The sequence below is a fragment of the Bos mutus genome, chromosome 26 (genome assembly GCF_027580195.1).
Source record: "Bos mutus isolate GX-2022 chromosome 26, NWIPB_WYAK_1.1, whole genome shotgun sequence".
NCBI lineage: Eukaryota > Metazoa > Chordata > Mammalia > Artiodactyla > Bovidae > Bos > Bos mutus.
Window position 1 is genome coordinate 34,645,457 of NC_091642.1, and position 20,938 is coordinate 34,666,394.

At 43.6% G+C, this 20,938-nt stretch overlaps 1 protein-coding gene across 50 annotated transcripts in view; it reads left to right on the plus strand.

Annotated features, from left to right (window-relative positions):
• The window catches only part of SORBS1 (sorbin and SH3 domain containing 1), a 234,403-nt gene that overhangs the window by 75,230 nt on the left and 138,235 nt on the right, over positions 1–20,938 (plus strand). For 2 of the 50 annotated variants that reach the window (XM_070363626.1, XM_070363631.1), the window contains exon 1: positions 20,357–20,492. The exons of the other annotated variants lie outside the window; for them this stretch is intronic. The gene's annotated coding sequence lies outside the window, so the exon portion shown is untranslated. Of the gene's footprint in view, positions 1–20,356; positions 20,493–20,938 lie in introns of those variants that run through there. 50 annotated transcript variants of the gene reach the window in all.

Sequence of the window (20,938 nt, forward strand, 5' to 3'; positions counted from 1 at the left end):
TCAGTCACCTCTTCTGACTTCACATGCCGTGTTCTTTCCATTCTAGCATAGCAACCTCCAAATAGTCTGCGGATGACTTTTCAGTGTGTGAAGGTGGTGAGTCTCTGCGTCTGCTTCGCGCCCGGGTACAGCCTCTAATCACTATTCATAGCAGTCTGTTATCTCATTCTTCTCGTCAGGAGGAAGACTGCGTCCTGACAGTGCTTTTCCTCTGCGTGCTGCCAGCTTTACAGCAGCTCTTACCTCACTGCTTCCCCTTCCCTTTCCGGGTTTGTCCTTGTTTATCTTTGGGGTGAGCATCAGCAACTGTTTCTAAGTAAACAGAGGAATTGCAGATTCAGGGCTTGTGGTTTCAAATACTCAGTGCTTGTGCTTCAGCCTGTCCCTCCTGGCTGTTGTCACTCCTGTGCCTGACTCCAGATTGCCCTTAGCGCGTGTTAAAGACCGGTAGTGTTGGGTGGAAGTTTCCTTCTTGGAGCAAGCAGAGCCGCCAGGGCACTGAAAGGATGCGCCTTGGGGGAGAGAAAGACAGTTACCTCTCAGCTTCCAGACCATCCCTGGAGTATGGGATACTAGGTGAAGTGTCTAAAAATGCTTGTTTGTGTATTTTCCATCTCCAAAACGTGTCTCTGAGCTTTTGGACAGTATCTGAGATTTAGAACGTTCTGTTTAGGGTTAAAGTCTGGGCGGACAGAGGGTGGGGTGTGGCTAGTTCCCTCACTGCCTGTTCATGAATGATGCGGTTTTGTGAGGTCGGTTTCAGTTCACTGCGGATCAGCTGAACTCTTTGCCCGTCACCCGCGGTCCAAAGTATCTCAGGGTCAGTTCCAGGAATGGAAGGTCCCGTCATTGAGCACAAAGGATGGGTTGACCGGTTTGAACCTTTTGGTTCCTCTGTTAACAAACCAAATAGTACATGAAGAAAAAAATGCTCATTTTGGAAAAAGTACTTTGAAGACCAGGGTCTTCAAATTCATTACTTTAGGGAACTCTCCAGCACTGCCTCCCACAAGCACCTCCATATTCTCCTTCCCACTTTTAATAGTAAGAGCTAGATGGTGTTCAATGCCCCCTTTAGCCTACTTCAGCTCAGAGGTCCTTTGGCTTCAGACATGCCCAGTGTCTTTGATGTTAGAGGTTTCTGAAGTCACTTTAGACCTTCTTGGCTCCCAGCCACTTGGGAGTCTGTTTCGGATTCCCTCTGGGCTGGTCTTGAGTTCCAGGTATTGAACTGAAAGTATATCACCCAAGGGTTTGGACTGCGTCAGAAGTTTTTTGATTTGCTGTATTCTCTGCTTAGCATCTACTCATTTCCTTTAGGGATGTCCCCTTCCTTGGAATAAATGACTCCCGAGGTGCTTGTCTCACTGAGCTAAGAAGGCATTCCAACCAGGCGTTTCCATTCAGGGATCTTGGCTTGTTAGTCAGGGTCACTGGGTGAGAAGGACGTCACCAAATTTGAAATGCTCCTGACACTCACTCCTCCCTGACCCATCCCCTCACCAGCAGTGGTCCTTATGCTGGCCAGTTTTGAGAATGACCACTTTGAGACAGAACCAGCCTTGACGATAGCAGGTGTCGATTGGCAGGTGTTTCTAAGGTGTCAGCGTCTCACTGCAGCGTCTCATCTTACCTGAAGGTGTATCCTAAGAGGTATCTCAAGTGGGGGCCTCTCTTGAGCCCCAGCCACAGCTGAGCTCTCCTCTAAGAACTCCCTACATGAGAAGGGGCTCTCTTGGGGTTCCAGAGCTGGGTTGGTTGCTGAAGCCAAAGGACCTCCTACCCAGAGGCTCTGAGGGGTTCATCATAAGGACCCTGAGATAGCCAAGACTTGGCTACTGTTTTTGGTAACCACTTCAGGATGTTGGTCACATGAAGCATGTGGTCAACCAAAGTACTACCCCTTCTCCAGTTTCCTCCAAAAAGATGTAGCCTTCACGTTTCCACCTTAATTTCATTTTGTTAGATTTGATTCATTTTATAACCTGTGAGCTTTGAAAATTCATCTTTTATCATCTTACAAGGTGATGGTCCCTCCCTCATTTGTATCACCTCCAGACACATGTTCTTGTCCAAAACGAAGAGGTTGGGGCTAAATCCACATGCGTGTGACCTGGTGGTTCAATTGTCTATATATAAACCCACCTAGTTGCTCACATTTCTTCAGTGGTGTTTGCAGGGACATCATGGGACTCAAGTGACACTCAACTGAACTATTAGTCTAATCTAATCTAAAAGGGAATGGTTAATTTGGTTTTTATTCCTAGCGAAGCTGTGTCAGATCTTGTGAAGTCTCTAGGCTAGAGCTTCTCTGGGCATCTTCTAGAACCTTCCTCTTGTTAATCACTTCCTCCTCTTTCAACACCATTCCTTTCTCAGAGGTTTCTGAAGGATTAAGTGATTCATGTCTGACATCTGCTGATACTTCGACTGTGGCCGTCAGTTCTGTGGCTCTGATTCATCTGAGCCTGAAGACCTGACTTAAAGTGGCTGTGGCTCTGCTCCTGGCTCCACACCTGTCTTCAGTTTTCAGTCACTCCTACCAGAGGTGCTTCTTCCTGGATGAGGAACCATCTCTCAGATGGAGAAGGTGCGCAGTACTGGTCAGCAGCTGTTTCTCTGCTTGCTGTCACATTACACTGCCTTCCCTAAGCAGGCCTGTTACTTCTTTGCTTTGCTTCTGGTTCTGATCATAAGTTAAAAAAAAAGAAAGAAAAAAAAAAAAAACACCCTTCACAGTTATTCACATTTCTCATGTGTTTTAAGTCATTCCAGACATTAGCCTCTGGACTTATCTTCTGACAGATAGTACTGTCCTTTTGTTCAGCATCAACTCGTTCCCTCCTCCTGTGGCCCAGACATGCAAATTGAGCATTCCCAGTGCTTTGCAGCCCTTTAAAGAACTTTCCAGGGCTTTCCTGACTCCAGTCCTCCCCACCCTTTTGGACTGCAGGAGTTTTCCCTCCAAGCTCAGGTAAGCAACCTCTGCCTTCCCTGTGTGCCCTTCTGAGAAGTTTGCTTCTTGCTGTCACGTTCTCTCTAATTTTAAGTGGTGACTGGCTGCCTGGGCTGCCTGGTATAACTCTACAGGGCTGGGTTAGTGACTCACGGCAGGATTCAGCCATGCTGACCACCCAGAATTTTATTCCCACCCTGACTCCCCAAGAGATGAACTTTTTGGAACACCCACCCAGGGCTGGGCAGGCCTGGGCCGGGTCCACGGAGCCCTCTGCCAGGGTTGATTCTCAAGGAGCATCTGGGCCTCTCCTTGAGCTAAGGCACAGAACCAAAGCCGCCCAGCCCCTGGGTCAGAACCAAAGGAAGGGAACAGACTTGGAATGGGCCAGCAGAGAGAATGGACTGCCTGAGCTTGTAGCAGGACATTCGGGGAAGGGAACAGAAGGGGAGGTTGGAAAGTTTGCTTGTGATAACTTTGAGGGCTCTCTAATCCAGGGGGATGTAGGTGGAGGGGGGGTGGTGTGTCACTTTTCTGGAACCGGGTATTGGAAGAGTGCTCTGAGGTGCCTGCTATTTTGGGATGAGTAAGTCAAGAAGCAGCTCTGTCCTGGCACCCTCATTTTAGGCTTGTCATTCCTGTAAAGAAAAGCACCTTAACTCCGTTATTACAGATTCAAGCTAGATTGAAATTTCTCTTTACTATCTATGTAAAAGGATTTACAGAAAAATCTCAGGGATATCAACCTAGGGGAGAGCTCTTTAAAGGGCTCATTTTAGGAATGTACATTTGCATACAAACAATAAAAGTGCTAATTAAAATGATTCTCACATAGTCCTTTTGCTGTGTGGGAACTGCTGCTTGGCAACTCTTGTGGAGTGCAAGTGCGCTGGGAGTAATAAAACACTGCTCCTTCCATGCATCTAATCCACAGTGTGAGTGAGTGCCTTTTATTTGCAAGTACCTATGCTGGAACCAGGGGTGTCGGGGTGGAAGGCCAACCTAATATTTACCCCTCCTGGGTGACATGAGACTGCTGGGGAAGTCCAGGAAGGATCAGGATGAGTTGGTCAGCCGGCTTCTGGAGCTGAAAGCTGAGTAGGAATTAACAGAATACCTACAAAGGTCCCACCTGTTAGCTCAGTCACACCTGTTCATCTTAATAACTGTCAGCATTCTGACCTGTAGGGCTTTTTCCCCTCCGGGTTGAGCAGTCTAATTCCCCTTTGAAGCTATGTGCCAACACTTGAAATGCCCCTATCGTCATCTTCATCCTCAGTGGCATCAGCTATCACTGGGTACTTGCTGTGAGTAGGGTCTGGACTTGGTGAGTGTGGGTGGGGCTAGTTTAGTACTGAGGTGATAACAAAAGCCTTTCGGTTCCACCACCACCTCCTTACCATTTTAAAGAAGTGTGTTAGAACATAGGAGTTGCTGAATAAATATTTGTGGATTGAAATTTTTTAACTTCAATAGGAGTTCAGGGTCTGGGGAATTCCCTGACAGTCCAGTGGTTAGGACTGTGAGCTTCTGTTGCAGGGGCCACAGGTTTGATCCCTGCTCCAGGAACCAACATCTCCTTACCTTGTGACATAAAAAGAAAAACAAAGAAAGAAAGTGCAGGGTCCGGAGAGGCACAGACCCAATTTCAAATCCTGGCTCCTTGCCATGCATTCTTTATGATCTTGGCTTGCTTGTGACTTAACCTCTGAGCATTCTTTTCCTCATTTGTGAAACTGGGATTAAGTGAAGGAATTCATGATAATTATGATGGGCTACATAGTATAGTGTATAGCAGCACATACTATAGACTTAGTCTGCATGTGCGTGCTCAGTCACTAAATTGTGTCTGACTCTTTGCAACCTTGTGGACTGTGGCCTGCCAGGCTCCTATGCCCATGGGATTTTTCAGGCAAGAATATTGGAGTGGGTTGCCATTTCATTCTCCAGGGGGTCTTCTTGACTCAGGGATCGAACTCACGTCTCCTGCATTGGCAGGCAGATCCTTCACCACTGAGCCACCTGTGGAGTCCTTACCTGGAAAGAGTGCGTCTGCCAGAGCCCAGATCCCACCTCCAAGCTGTACAACCAGAAGCACATTATTGAGCCTTTGTTTTCTTATCCTTAAAACAGGGATAATAATAGTACCTGTGTCAGCAGTTTGTTAAAAGTAAGAATTGTCCAGCACCTTGTGCCTGGCATATAGTGTCATATAAATGTTTGGTGAATTTTAAAAAAACTGTAAAATTATTTCACTTGAGTTCTTATAGAATTCCTGTGAGATTAGACAGGGCAGGTATCATTCCCTGTTGCTTATTTGTTTTTGTTGTTATGTTCGAGGGGAAAAAAATGAAATTCTTTTTGGTTAAAATGGTCTACTGAAGGGAATCTGGCTGGTAAATATCAAAACTGGAACCCATGGTCTTTGCCGTAAAAGAGCATATGTATGTATTTGTCAAGGACACATGGGCGTACGTGAAAATATTAAAACTTCAGTATAATTTCTGACAAGTGAATAGCAGCTCTCCCTGTCCTGTACCTTCTGGCCTCACTCAAACATGCTGTGTTCCTGCCATGCTGCTAACTGATGTTCTTTGTGAATTACAGCATTGAGCCTCCAGTTTGGTCCTGGGACTTAATGTAGCCCATTTAAACCTCTTCCGGATGCTCACTGCCTTAGTGTTGCCTGCTCCCTGGCTGGGCTCCTTTTGGAGATCCTGCTGTATTTATGTACCTGACTTCAGAGCCCCCTAGATGAGCCGTTTCATTCAGCAGAAGCCCTGGCTAAATAGGAACACTCCCCCTTCCCTTGCCTTTATATTTGCTGTTGAAACTCTTCATTCTTTGTGAGAAACTTAATTATGAAAGCCGTGGATCAGGGAATGTAAAAATAGCTTTAAAATGCTCACGTTTGCCAATCTCTTGTCAATCTGTAGACAGAGAGCTTTAGATTGAAATATTTTCATGTCTGTTCACAAGCATGAACACTTCTTAGAACTGCTGCAGTGGAAGGGGTTAAAACATAAATAGGATCCTATATGAGCACTGAAAGGTGCTTTAATACTTAAGTCCTATTTTTGACCTCTGGAATTCAGTTCCTTCCTGTTGCCAGCTGAACCTGGGACTGATGTATTAGATGAAAATATATTCCTATCTTCAAACGTGGACAACGGGACATTCTGTCCTCCAAATTTCAGGGTTTGAGTTGGGTGTTGCAGGAAACTTGGCACCCTTTCTTTCTCTTCAAAATAATAAACAGAGATGATGTCGCCTCAGGTTTCATCTGATGGGGCTTAGATACGATTGCCTCATAAAGGCTGATTCATAGACAAATGTGAACTAATTATAGTAACTTAAAAATAATGTCCCTGGTTAAATTTGGCAAAGCAAGATGCCTTGCATGCTTTGTCGGCCATGCGAGACTCCGTTTCTTTAGTGGCATGGAGGTGACATGCCCACTTCTATTTTGCCCACACCGTGGTTGTGCTGGGTCACTACCTGTGTCATCTTTATTTTTTTAGGGGTTTCTCACGTGCTGTCATGCACACCCCAAACCCAAGCATTGAAACACCTTTTACTGCCACCTGTACAAAGAATTCTTTATTGCTATGTGTGCACTGCATTTTTAAGAAACAAAAGTCTGAGTTGAAGAAAGTGAATGGTGTCATTTTTTTTCTTTTTTAGTTCTAAGCATTTCAGAATCTCTATTATGAAAAATCGCAGGAAGTTATTCACTTCTCTATGGAATGAATAGAAAATTGTCAGAAAGACTGTTCTGATCACTTTTTGTTTATTCGTCCTTCCTTCCTTTTTCTTTTGTTTTAAGATGATTTATTTAAAAATTTTAATTTTATTGAAGTAAATCGTTGATTTACAATATTGTGTTTGTTAGTTTCAGGTGTACTGCAAAGTGATTCAGTTATACATATACATGTATTCATTCTTTTTTAGATTCTTTTCTCATATAGTTTATCCCAGAATATTCTACTTACCCTTTCTACTGCGAATTAGGTTGGAAAACGTTTCACCATGATTCTCTTCAAACGATCTTTGTTTTTGAGTTTGCCTTAAAAACATAGATGAGATATGACCATGTTCAGAATTCAAAAATTGGAAAAAGATTTGTAGTAAAAAGTGAATCTTCCATCTCTTCCGCTGTTGTTGTTTCAGCATCAGTTATGGGCAGCAGTTTCTTGTGCACTGTTGTGGAAATGTTCTTTGTATTTTAAATATGTATGTATGTATGTTTTCCTCCTACAAAGGACAACATACTGTCCACAGGGTTTTGAACTTGGCTTTTCTATTTAATCGTCATCTCAGAAATCATTCCATCTTATATTTTGAGCTACTTCATGATCTGTTATTTCCATTGAATAGATGTCATAACACACAAACAGTGGCCTGGGAACGTCGTTTAGGTTGTTTTAATCCTTTGCCACTGAAATCATGGTATAGTGTTATCTTGTACATCTGCTGTAGGATAGTCAACCTGTCTCAGTGCTGATAAGTGTGGGCACTGGAGCCCAAAGGCCTGGATTTAAATCCTACTTTCTCCATTTACTATTGAACTATTTTGTCTTGGTTACTTTATCCTTCTGTGCCCCATTTCTAAGATAGTATTTATCTCACAGGTAGGAGGTAATGATTAAAGACACTGATTTATGTAAAGCTTACAGACCAGTACTGCGCATGTAGACAGGTCTGTATGTATTTAGTAATGTTAATCATTTTGTGTGATGTGGAAACACATGGATCCTGTACTTATCTCTGCATGTTTCTGAACCACTCCTAGTGGCTTTCAGAAGCCATAATATAGTTTTTGAATCTGTGGGTTCCTTCTCTCCTAAATATACTGAAATGTTCACCCTTCCCTCCCTCCATTCTGTGTTGCTTTTGTGTAGTATCCTGGAGGAGGAAACAGAAGATTGTAGTTCAGGCTATTATACTAATATGTCCAAACCCCTTCAGAGGCATAGAATGTTTTGCCAGTGGTGATAATTTTTAACAAATGGTCCAAACTTTCCCCTCATACATATCTAATGTAGAACTTAACGAATACTTAACATTTTACATTTAGGCAAATATATAGCTTGTGTGTGTCTATATCTATCTGACTCAAATGTATTTAATTTCAGTGTATTTTAAACTATAAGTCCAATCTTTGGCAAAGACTGGAGCATACGCTTACTCTGTTTTAGTTGACTTTGGAAGTCACAGGGTCTGTGTCACCGGTACATCTTACATCATCGAAGACCACCAATTTGGATTCAGACAAGCCAGAGCTAAAACCCCTATGTTGGCATTTGCTTGCTGTGTGGCCTGGGGCAAGTCACTTGTTTCCTCCTCTGTAAATGGAAGCATTGATCCACCACAGAGGACTTTATGAGGGTGACAGAGAGTGGGCAGGTGCTCATGAACCATCTGCCATCCTCTCCTGCATCCCGCTTCCTCACTCCCCTGGAAATCACCACCTCCACCTTCAGCTCTTCATCTTCACTCTCCTCAGGACTTGCCCTCTGATTTATCCCGTGTTTTCTCTGCCTTAACTGGAAGGGCGGTTCGTGTCTCAGTTGGTGTCCCTTGCACCCTGTCTTAGGTTCACTGAACGTTAGGAGGGAGAGGCCGGCTTGCTGCATCCCTACCCCAGTGAGGGCCTTGCCGTTTCACTGGGAACAGCAGCCAGGGACAGCATCGCAGGACCAGAGTTAGGGGCCACGTGAGTTAACGTGGCCCTGGACCTGATCACAGAGAATGGCATTTTCCCTCTTGGGCATTCCTTTGAGGAAATTTGCTGTAGCCAACTTTTGAAGCTTATATTCCCAGATAGTCTTTTATTTGAAGGGTGGGGGTGAAGAAAATGTCTAGAAACTTGCATGTCCTCAAAGCCCCATTAGAATGGCACTTGCAGGAGAATGAACAGTTTTGACTGTTTCACACCCACTAAGAAAATAATGAGCCCGTTGGCTTGCAGGCTTAGTGGCCAGCTGTCCTTGGGCCTTGCTTTAATGTCCTGGAGGTGGGCTGCTGGGTACCAGGTGAGAGGACGAGCACACTAAGTGAGCGGAAGACCTTTGCTGGGTCCTCCAAATCACTTACTTGGAGAGGAGCTTCTCTATCTGTGTTAAGTGTTTTGTTGTGGATTTTTGAAATAGCAGTCACACCCATATTCAAATGTAAGAACCAGGGTGCTCTCCAGAGATATGAGGCCAGGTCCCTTCCAGCTACAAAAGGCTGTGACTCTACAAACAAATATTTGGGCAGTACCAATTATTGTTGCCACTTGGAATGCTCCCCTCCTCCTTTTTCACTTGGGTCTTCCTATCCTTTAAGATCTAGTTTAGCTCCTGACGTCTAGTTTTTTCAGTCTGGACTCTGGGCTGTTGGATTTGCTTGTGGGTTAGATGTAGCCTTGTATGCCGAGCTGTTAGCTATTAACCTTGTGGCCATTTAGGCGTTTTCGCATGTTTATGCCCTGGCTTCCCCACTAGGTCCTCAGTCTCTAGGCCAAGGCCCTCTCCACCCCTGTACCACTACGGGTGGGTGTAGTGCAGGGGTTCTCACTGCTTCGAGCATTGCCTGAAAGCTAGTTGGAAACCCACACCGATCTCGCTGAATTAGAAATTCCAAGTGGGATTCGGCCATCTGCAGTTTAACAAGCATGCCTGGTGATTCTGCTGGGCAGTGAACTTAGCGAGCCTCAGTTGTAGTGGGAGGAGCAGAGGTTTGGGGTCTGAGAGGCGTGGGTTTGAAGCCAACTCTGCCTTTTATAACTGACCTGTTTTAGGAAAGTGAATTTTTCCTCTTTCCCCATCCTGGGGTGTTTTTTAGAAATCTGTTCTGCACGATGTTATTGGATGCTCCAAGAATAGAAATGGGCAAGGGGTTCTGTGGCCAGATAAGTTAGTAAAATGCTGTTTTAGTGAATTTCAACAGGATTCTTTATGACAGTGCTTCTCAGATGCCTAAGTGTCATTGAGGGTCACATGGAAAGTCTTTGCAAACTTGTTAGATTCTGTAATACCTTTTCTTTTACATACCTGCTAACTTCTCTGGCAGTGGTGTTTAGTGGGACACGTTTTGGGAGATGCTGGTCTAGGTGATCTGTCCCTCAAGGCTGGAGATTTTATGGCCCTGCCAATCTGTGAGGAATTCAGAAACTTGAAATAGGGGTCAAGCTGGCTGTGGTGACAATTTATGGTTTGAGTCAACCAGACTTACACATCATGTCAGTGTTCAAGGTGTTGAGTAACTAAATGTTGAAGAATACAGGGTTGTATATTTTTTAAAGCAGCAAGTTTTTCTCAGGGTAGAAAGCCAAATATCAGGGGAGAGCAAGGGAAGACGAATTAAGGAAAATGTCACTTACTGAGCATATTGGAGTCCTGGCAGGAAACACACCACAGTCAAATCTGGTAATTTAAGAAGATCTAAATAAGTGAACTATTTATAAAAGGTGTAGGCAGAGTTTGGGAGAAGCGGCTTTGGTCAGCGCAGGACTTAGATTCCTCCGTGTATGCAAGGTTTATGTATGTTACATTTAGCCCTCATACTGAGCTCAAGGATAAGTTCCTACCATTTCACACTTTGCAGAGGAGGAAAGTGAAGCTCATAAAGGCAAGGCATATTACCCGGAGGTAGCAGCTGGGAAATGGAGGCAAAACCCACACTGCCCTGCCAGCCTCTCAGCCCCCGGGTTCCGCTCCACGCTTCTGTAGGCAGAATATCCCCTGTGTCGTCAGTCTTTCTTCATGTGGGGAAGCTGATGACACTGCTGTCTGAAGCTCGTGTTTGAGCCCGAACCAGCAGATGGGAGAAAATAGTGCTTTGGACAAATATATAAATTAATAAGAAAAGTATGCAGATTACATATATGGGCAAGAAAGATGTAAACCTGTAGTTTCCATGTCTAGGTGGGTTGGGGCTATGTAAGTCTGTCTTCCATCCTTTTGGGGGATCTGTCCCATTTTAGAAAATGTTTTGGGGGGATACGGGAACCATTGGAAGGGCATGAATGAGGCAGCTTAGCTTGAAGGGGCCAGGAGAAGGTAGAGGAACTCTCAGACATACGATGCAGCTTGGGAAAGGCCAGGAGAAGGTAGAGGAACGTTCAGACATACGATGCAGCTTGGGAAAGGCTTGGCTGGAGGAGTGGAAAGAAAGGGCGCTCTATTCATAGGGGTCTTATCCAAATGGAGACGGTGCCGGTGGTGGGAGGTGGGCAAGTGGTTGGGAGAAGCACGAGATGTCATGAGGGCCTCTCAGGGTGCCCCTGGCTCCAGTTTTCATATTGGGGTCACACTGGTCCAGTGAAGTCTCTTTAGCCTAATACCTTTATTAGAAGATGGTAAAGGTTGACTTTTCTAAGAACTGACATTTTACTTCCTTCAGGAAGTTAACAGAGTACATGAATGTCTCACATCTCTTACACCCTAATAAAATATAAAAGTCATGTCTCTGAGGAGATTCCTTTCTTCCCTGTCGCTTTGAATTTGGGCTGGTTTTTAATGCTTAACCAGAATATAGCTTATGATCAAGTCCCCTTTATTCCAGAAAACAAAACCACCTCTCAAATAGTGTGCACAACACATCTGGTAAAAATAACAAGTCAGTTGGAAAACTGTGATTCTCAGATGCGACCTCCGCCCCTGCATTAGTAGGGAGTCACTGGAGTAAACCTTTATTTCCTGTTGCTTCCACACAGCAGTCCTTCACAGAAATATTTCACATGTTTCCTTAGGCAGCGGGGAACCTTGAAGGGCAAACAGTGCTGAGGCCCCAGATAGGAATGGAGATGCTGTTTGCCCAACAGCACCTCAGGTTGTACAGAGAGCCTGCCCAGGCCTCGGAGCTTTGAAGCAGTGCCAGGCTCCTGCCCAGAACTGCTAAAATCTTCAACTCTCCCCCAGGCATGAGCGAGGCTGAAACCTGCCGCACCTCCAGCTCCTCTTACAAGAGAGATGTTATAAAATGGTCTTAAATGTCAGATGTATTTTTTTTCACAACATGCCACAGACTTCTCATAAATTATTCCTCAGTAAAACTTTAATAGGAATGCTTAGGAGATTCTGAGTTCTAGTCAATGGAGTTGTTGGTAACTTGGACAACTGTTAGCCCCAGATCTTCCCACTTTTTCCACCCCAGAACTCACTGAAGAAAGTTAGTATGAAATAATCTTCCTGAAACCACGCTTGAGGGTTTCAGGAAGATTATTTCTTGATGACCGAGATCTTGGGTTCCCTTATAATGCCACATGTTAGATCAGTGTGATAATTCAATACTTGACTATTATTTGAATTAAAAGAGCCATCGAAAGGGTTCAGTCTGGTAATCATATAAAGTGTAGGAGTTGGAGTTCAGTGTTTTCTGACTTCAAAAAAATATCTAGAAACAAATTTTTTAAAAGAAATCTGTGATACTCACCTTGTCGTTTGCTTCTTTCTCATGGAAATAGGTAATTAAAGATTCTGGTTGTGGAATCTACATTGCTGCTCGAGCTGGGTCTGCTGTCACCTTGGCTGCATGTGGAGGGCTTTGACAGATAATGTGTCGCAACTACAGCCGTTGACAGGCTCTGTTCTAAGTTCGCGGGTGGATGCTGCTGGGAGTGAGCTTGTGAGCCTTCTCTTTATGGGTTCCCCGTTGTTTGCATCTTATGTTTATTTTTAATTAAAATGCTTATCTGATTTTATTTAGTTACTAAAAACTGGAATCTGGGTGGAACTTTACATTGCGTGTTGGTCCAAAGAGAAGATTGGGGACTGTGCTGTCCTAAGAGTCTGGGACATGTGACACAAGCCAGGATTGTGATCATCGCCTAAAGTAATGCTCTCTAGATACCTTCTGGCCCATAGAAAGAGCAATCGTACTGAGGATGCCAGAGTATTTCATTTCATAATACTTCTTATTCTTCAAAAGTTGGACTTCTTCATCTTCTTAGGCAGCTGTAACAAAATGCCACAGGCTGGGTGACTTATAAACAGCAGACACTTCTTACAGTTCTGGAGACTAGGAACTTCAAGGTCAAGGTTCCAGCAAGGTCTTCCACCTGGAAGAGGGCCCTCACTTCTTCCAGGTTGCAGGCTTCTTGTTATTGCCTCACATGGCAGAAGGGCTGGGAGCTCTCTGGGGCCTCTTTTATAAGGGCCTTAATCTCATTCATTAAGCCTCTGCCCTGAATCTAAGCACTTTCCAAAGGCCCCACCTCCTAATATCATCACCGTGGGTGTGAGGTTTTCAACATGTGAATTTTGCGGGGAAACAGAACATTGCAAATCTTAGCAATCAGTATATTTCACTATCTAGAGCATTCTGTTATTTCATTGTATATAGAAAGTTAGTATCTGAAGAATTTTTCATAGTGAGGATATATTTCTTAGTATCATTTGCTTTTATTTTTGGTTGCACCACACGCAGCATGCAGCGTCTTAATCCCCCCACCAGGGATTAAACCCGGGCCCTGGCAGTGAAAGCGCCTGGACCACTAGGGAATTCCCAGAATTTTGCTTCTCTTGAAACATGACATTAGCATGACACTGACCTTACCATTTGGTATGTAGAAAGGTAAAGCTGGTTAGCTGTGTTTTGACTTGGGACAGTATCTTTTGGGCGGAAGCAGTGCTGAAATGGGAGTTAAAAGCCTTAGTTTCATTCCTGTCTGGGTCACAACTCACTCTGACATCATGGGCAGCCTTCTCCTTCCCTACCTAAACTGTTTTCTCATCTAGTACAGTAAAGATCATTTCTAAAGATTCTAAGGTCCTTCATATCAAAACAGACCTGACAATGATTTTTACTGAATGCTTTCCACTACGTAAGGTACTGAGAGAATTCCAAAGAAGTGTGAGTCTGCTGAGAGTTTTAAACGGTTCTTCCTTGTTAGATAAAGCAAAAACTCAAAACATCTGTTGACCATCCTGCAAGAATAGATCCCTGCAAAGAGCAGAGAAAATGCCAGAATGTGTAGTTCTTAACCTCTCCCCCTTCAGAGAGTCATCTCTGGTTTACAGAAGAATAAACGATACAGGAGCTGTCACATGAGTGGGACAAAGAGTGGACAAGACTGTGGGTACCCTGTATCCCGAGGGACAGCGGGCATTTATCAAGCACGTGCACTATGCCTGGCTTTGTGCCAAGGGCTTCACCTGTATTATCCCCATTGAGTCTTGTGGTAGCCACTTGCGATCACCCCATTTTGAGATGAGGAACCCAGGTAACTTGCCCACAGTTGCACATCCACTAAGTGGAAATGACAATTGTCATTAAGCCTATATTCTTTTTTAAAAGATTTAACTGATGTATAGTTGATTTACAGTGTGTTTATTTCTTCTGTATAGCAGAGTGATTCAGTTATACAGTAGGCCCTTCTTGTTCATTCTCCGTATAACAGTTTGCATCTGCTAACCCAGACTCCCAGTCCATCCTACCCCATGCTCCCTCCTCCCTTGGCAAATCTGTTCACAATGTCTGTGAGTCTGTTTCTGTTTTGTAGATAACTTCATTTGTGTCATATTTTAGATTCCACGTATAAGTGATATATTTGTCTTTCTGACTTCACTTACTGTGATCATCTCTAGGTCCGTCCATTTTGCTGCAAATTGAGGCTGCATTCTTAATCAGTGCCTCTGAGGGAAGGCAGGGGTGTGGGTAGAGAGGCAACAGGCTTCTCATTAAAGAAAGCATGGAATTGCCAAGAGTTAGTGGTGGGGGGTGGGCGGAGAAGGCAGTGGCACCCCACTCCAGTACTCTTGCCTGGAAAATCCCATGGACGGAGGAGCCTGGTGGGCTGCAGTCCATGGGGTCCCGAAGAGTCGGACATGACTGAGTGACTTCACTTTCACTTTTCACTTTAATGCGTTGGAGAAGGAAATGGCAACCCACTCCAGTGTTCTTGCCTGGAGAATCCCAGGGACGGGGGATCCTGGTGGGCTGCCGTCTATGGGGTCGCACAGAGTCGGACACGACTGATGGGACTTAGCAGCAGCAGCAGTGGTGGGGGGAAATGCGGACGTTTATGACCATGGGCTTCCTACACTGACCTATTACCTGAGGGTTCTCTTCCCTTGATAACTGGTAACTGCCTTGCTGGGCCGTGGGGAATACTGCCCCTGTGAAGGCTGTAGCCTAAGCTTGGCCATAGACACTCCTTCTAGCTCCCCTCCAGCACTCCTGCCAGCATGAGAATGAGCCATGTGTTTACTGGAACTTGCGATATCTTTGCCACTTGAGTTGACAAGAGTCAAGGGAGTAAACAGCAGGACTTGGGATTTGATGGTGATGCCAGCATCGTAACTATGAACAGGTTAAAAAAATTTTTTTTTCAAATGTCCACAAACTTGATTTTACTTTAATGTTTCCCTTTTAGTATCTCCCTTCTAGCACTGATCCAGGCACTCAATCCGCTTGTGGCCAGGAATTTGCAGAGACAAACAATTCTAGTTTTGGAATTCGTGCCGAGAAAGGCTCACAGTGAACACCGTGAAGAGTCCTTAATTAACTCTCAGTTCATGTCGTGGACCAAAGGGGTCCCTTGTCTCTGCTCACAGGCCTCAGTCCAGGCTTCTGTTCACTGTCACACTCTCAGCAGCCAGCAGTGGACCAGGGCCAAGCATTTAAAAAAAAAAACAAAAAAAAACAACCCAACGCAAACCCTGTTCTGCTTTTAAGCCACCTCCATGGCTTGGAATGCAAGCCCCTCGAGGGCAGCGCCTCTGTTCACGTCTGCAGCTAGACTGAGCACAGTGTGGGGACAAAGCAGACACTTCGGAAAGGCAGGGTGATTGTGCAGAATGCTGTTGAGCAGATTCAAGTCATTACTACAAAAATGAGGGTACTAGGAAGGTGTTCTTAAAATGAGCAGGGCAGTGTAGACAGGGAAACGTAGTGCAGTGGAAGACAGACCTTTACAGAATGAGGTCATAGAAAAGAGCCTGGAATTTAAGGTCAGGTGGGGTTTTTTGTCGCAACTCCACCACATCCTGGTTGTGTGACCCCGGAGAAGACACTGAGCCTTTGCCTGCTTTCACAGTTGGCAGCAGCAGTCCATATATCATAAGGTTAGTGCGTTAAATGAGCCGTTGTATGTAACATGCGAGGCATAGTGCCCGTGCTCAAGAGGGGGGTCTTGGTGAGAACATTAGTTGTGTTTAATTTATTACTAAGGAAAAAGAATCAGACTGGGCTGAAAAGAAATGTGAAGCAGAGCTTGAATATATGCTCCCCATCCCCAAATTTTACTTTTTTTTTTTTGGCTAAGCTTCAAAGCTTACATGATTTTAGTTCTCTGACCAGAGATTGAACCTGGGCCCTTGTCAGTGAGAGGGCAGAGTCCTAACCACTGGACCGCCAGGGAATCCCTCTTACCCCCACATTAAAGTTTATGTGTTACAGAGGTACAGTCCTGAATACTAAGCAGTTACCTGGCTCAGAACCAAGTTCACCCGGGTATGAGTGATATTTGTGGCAGTTTGGTCCTACAGATTAAGAGGTGGTGCTGGGTGCTGACACTTTGGATCTTTAATGTTCAGATGTTTAGTTCTATGCTTACATTTCTTTCATGTTTTAAAAAATGAACTTGATAAATCTAAAAAAATAATTACTCTTGAAATGAGATGAAAAGGGAATTCTTAAAAACCTGAGTTCTCAAACAACCACTTTTGATTTTTTGGGGGGTTTTAATCGCTTTCTGTAAGAAACTTTCCTGTTGCTGTATAATTAATAAGACTGTATTTAGTGGAAACATGTTAGAAGTTGGGAGTTTGAGTCTGATATAAGGTTCTGACACAATCAGTACAAATTATAAATTATGTCCCCTAACAATAGCATGATAGAATAAATTATTAATGGACTATTAGAAATCAGAGCCTGTCTAATTAAAAAATAAACATTTGCTCTTTAGATGTGTTGCTGGATGTGTCCAAATACATCTTTTTCTAGGTTAGAGTCATTTTATGGGTTATGGTATGAAATCATCCTACCTTTTGTATACAGTTGAATTCTTTGCTTTCTCAGACATCCAGTTTAGGAATATTTAAGCTAATAGACTCGGGTATTCTGAGCTACTTCCTCATTCGGAAACCCCGTGCCAGACTGTGTGCAGATGGGGAGCAGTCATGCCTGGCGGGCCCTGTAAGTGGAATTACATTTGCACATTGTTTTATTCACTGTGAACATTTTGCAGGGATAAAAGGAAAAACTCACCCTGCTTAAGTGAAGTTCTGACACAATCAGTACAAGTTATAAATTATGTTTAAAGTGATGTAACACGCTCACGGTGGTTTTCGGCTTTGTGGTCAGCTCTGTGCGAGAGCTGTGGGCATCTCATACTTGGTGATACAGTTGATCAGTCGCTCAGTCGTGTCTGACTCTCTGCGACCCCGTGGACTGCAGCACACCAGGCCTCCCCGTCCTTCACCATCTCTCGGAGCTTGCTCAAACTCATGTCCATTGAATCGGTGATGCCATCCCACCATCTCATCCTCTGCTGCCCCCTTCTGCTCCTGCCCTCAGTCTTTCCCAGCATCAGGGTCTTTTCCAATGGGTCAGCGCTTCACATCAGGTGGCCAGAGTATTGGGAGCTTCAGCTGGGTACATTGACCAGTGTTTCTCAAAGGATGGCCTGAAACTGTATGTCAGAAAAGCAGATTCTGGGGCCTTCTTGGAACTTCTCAGTCAACATATCTGAGAATAGAACCTGCAGTCTCCATTTTAAACAGGTACCTCCCCTGTTTATCAACCTATGGCAATATTGAGACCTGCAAAGATTATTTTAGTTACCAGAATTGAAAATGGTTTTAAATCTAGATAATTCAAATTTATAATGAAAATTAAAATACAAATTAAAAATTTGGTGGAAAGGCACATATGAGAAACAATTTTTAAATGCCTCCTGCTTTTTTCTGAATTTTCTAATTCATTGAGTTGACTGGGAATAGCATTGCAAGTTGGACTTTAAAATACTTTCTCAATAGCCATAAGAAGAAAACTTACATTTAAGAAAATCATCAGTTATTAAGTCACTTGTGAATTTATAAAAGTATCTTTGGAGGAAATTACTGAATTTGGAGGAAATTGCTACCTCATATCAAAAGCTAAAACCAGTATTTTATTTAATTTGGGCATAGACAAGGAGAGAGAGTTCTCCACAAAAAAGGCAGTGATTGTTCTATTAAGGTCTTCCAACCACATAGTTACACAAAACAGCATTTTTGGCTTGTAATGAAATGAAATGAAAGCCAAAAGATGTCAGTTTTTGTCTTGCCATACTCGGTTACAGATCTATCTTTATTTTAAGAGGGAAAAAAAAGGTCAAGACATAAGAGAAGCTATCACTTAGATTATCTTAAAGTTTCTTTGACTTCAAAATGATTTCACATAACATATTTATATTTCAATATAATTTCTTACTGTCATTTGTGTGGATTTCAAAGGCAAAACAAATGAAATAAAGATTTAAATAAAACTTAACCTTTGTTTAGAAAGACAAATATGATATCACTTAATATGTGGAATCTAAAAAAAATTATGCAAATGGATCTATTTACAGAACAGAAACAGACCGAAAGACTGTTTTATTTTCTATAGAAAATAAACTTACAGAAACCAAAGGGGAAAGGGAGGAGGAGGAGAAATTAGAAGTGTGAGATTAACGGATACAAACTACTATACATAAAACAGATAAGCAACAAGGGTTTACTGCAGAGCACAGGGACCTATGTTCAATGTCTTGTTCAGTCTTGTCCGACTCTTTGCGACCCCATGAACCACAGCACGCCAGGCCTCCCTGTCCATCACCAACTCCCGGAGTTCACTCAAACTCATGTCTGTTGAGTCGGTGATGCCATCCAACCATCTCATCCTCTGTCATCCCCTTCTCCTCCTGCCCCCAATCCCTCCCAGCATCAGGGTCTTTTCAAATGAGTCAGCTCTTTGCATCAGGTAGCCAAAGTATTGGAGTTTCGGCTTTAGCATCAGTCCTTCCAATGAACACCCAGGACTGAGCTCATTTAGAATGGACTGGTTCGATCTCCTTGCAGTCCAAGGGACTCTCAAGAGTCTTCTCCAACACCACAGTTCAAAAACATCAATTCTTCGGCGCTCAGCTTTCTTTGTAGTCCAACTCTCACATCCATACATGACTACTGGAAAAACCATAGCCTTGACTAGATGGGTCTTTGTTGACAGATATCTTGTAATAACCTATAATTGAAAATAATCTGAAAAAGATATATATATATAAATATATATTACTGAATCACTTTGCTATTCACCTGAAACTAACACAATATTGTAAATCAACTATCCTTCAATTAAAAAGAAAGTCAGACTTTTGGAAGCAGTGGGAAAAGGAGAGGGTGGGATGATTTGAGAGAACAGCACTGAAACATACACATTATCATATGTAAAACAGATAGCCAGTGGGAGTTTGATGTATGACACAGGGAACCTAAAGCTAGTGCTCTGTGACAGCCTGGAGGGATGGGGTGGGGAAGCGAGGAGGGGTAGGGGGTTCAAGAGGGAGGGGACACATGTATGCCTATGGCCTATTCATGTTGATATATGGCAGAGGCCATCACAGTATTGTAAAATAATTATCCTCCAGTTAAATTTTAAAAAGTCAGCAGCAAAGAATCTACCTGCAATGCAGGAGACTCGGGTTCAATCCCTGGGTCAGGGAAGCTCCCTGGAGAAGGAAATGGCAACCCACTCTGGTATTCTTGCCTAGAGAAGAAGCCTGGTGGGCTATATAGTCCATGGGGTTGCAAAGAGTTGGACATGACTTAGTGACTAAACATCCAACGTCTGATCTTAGAGTATCAAAAAAAAAAAGGGGGGGGCTGCAAGGATCAAAAAACCCACAAAAACAAATAGTAAACAAGCCCTTCTATTTAGTGAAGAATTCTGTGTGTATTTCTGTCTATATAATGTAAATAATTCTTGTAGAGAATTGATCTTTTTTTCCCCTCTTGAAATATTGCCTGGGCTGGTCTGTTCATCTGCCTCATTTTATTCATCTTTGGGTTCTCCCTGCCCCTCTTCCTCCATCTGTTCTTCTTCCCTGATGACAGTGAGGCTGAGCTGACTGGCATGTGGACCCAACACATTCTACAGAGAACCACACTTTATTTGCAGCCAGGAGCACAGCAAGTACTCTGAGGATGGTTTCCTTATCTTCTGTAAGCCGGCCTGAAATCTGCCTTCTAGCACTGATCCAGGCACTCAATCTACTCTTGGCTAGGAATTTCCAGAGCCTTGGCGGGGTCACCCTTTGCCTTTCCCGGCAGCTGGTTTCACTCTGAATTTAATGAGGGAGCTGAGCTGAGTGGCCAGAGAAGGGTTTCCCGCCTGGCATTTCATTGGAAGGGCTCAGGCACTTACTTGTCTATGTTAAGTGAGTAAATGCCGACTGCTGGGAGACTCCCAAGAAAGGACCTTCCCAGCCAGTTCTCCTCTGGTCAGCGTCTCGGGCACATTCCTGAGCCCTCCTGCTCCTCCCTCCTTTCTCTTTGGATTTCGGTGTTCCCGACAATGAAGTAGGAGTGTGAGTATTTTCAATTCCACGTATATGTAACTGGGATTTTCTGTCCCTGTTCAGCTTTTTGGACTTGACAATTTAGCAAAGCCTTGTCAGAGAACTTTTTTTCGTTGTCCTGGATTTTGTGCTTCCCAAGGTCTCACTACACCAGATTTCTCTGCGTTTAAATTTGCCGGCTAGTTTTTTGAGCTGTGATGTTAGCAGATGGGAATTAGAAATGCTTCATACCATGCTGAGAGTTCAAGTATTTTTCATTTTTGTTTCAAGAGTTTTAGCTCATCTTTTAGTTTTTTTTTTCCCCCTTATAATCTAATGTATTTAGCTTGGCTTTACATTTTTACATAAGAGAAAACTTATTTATCTTTGCACTTTTATTATTAGTTAAGAAGAGTCTATAATTATATGCTTCTTAAACTAGATTCCCTTCAGAAGTGTAATTATATTCACCAATG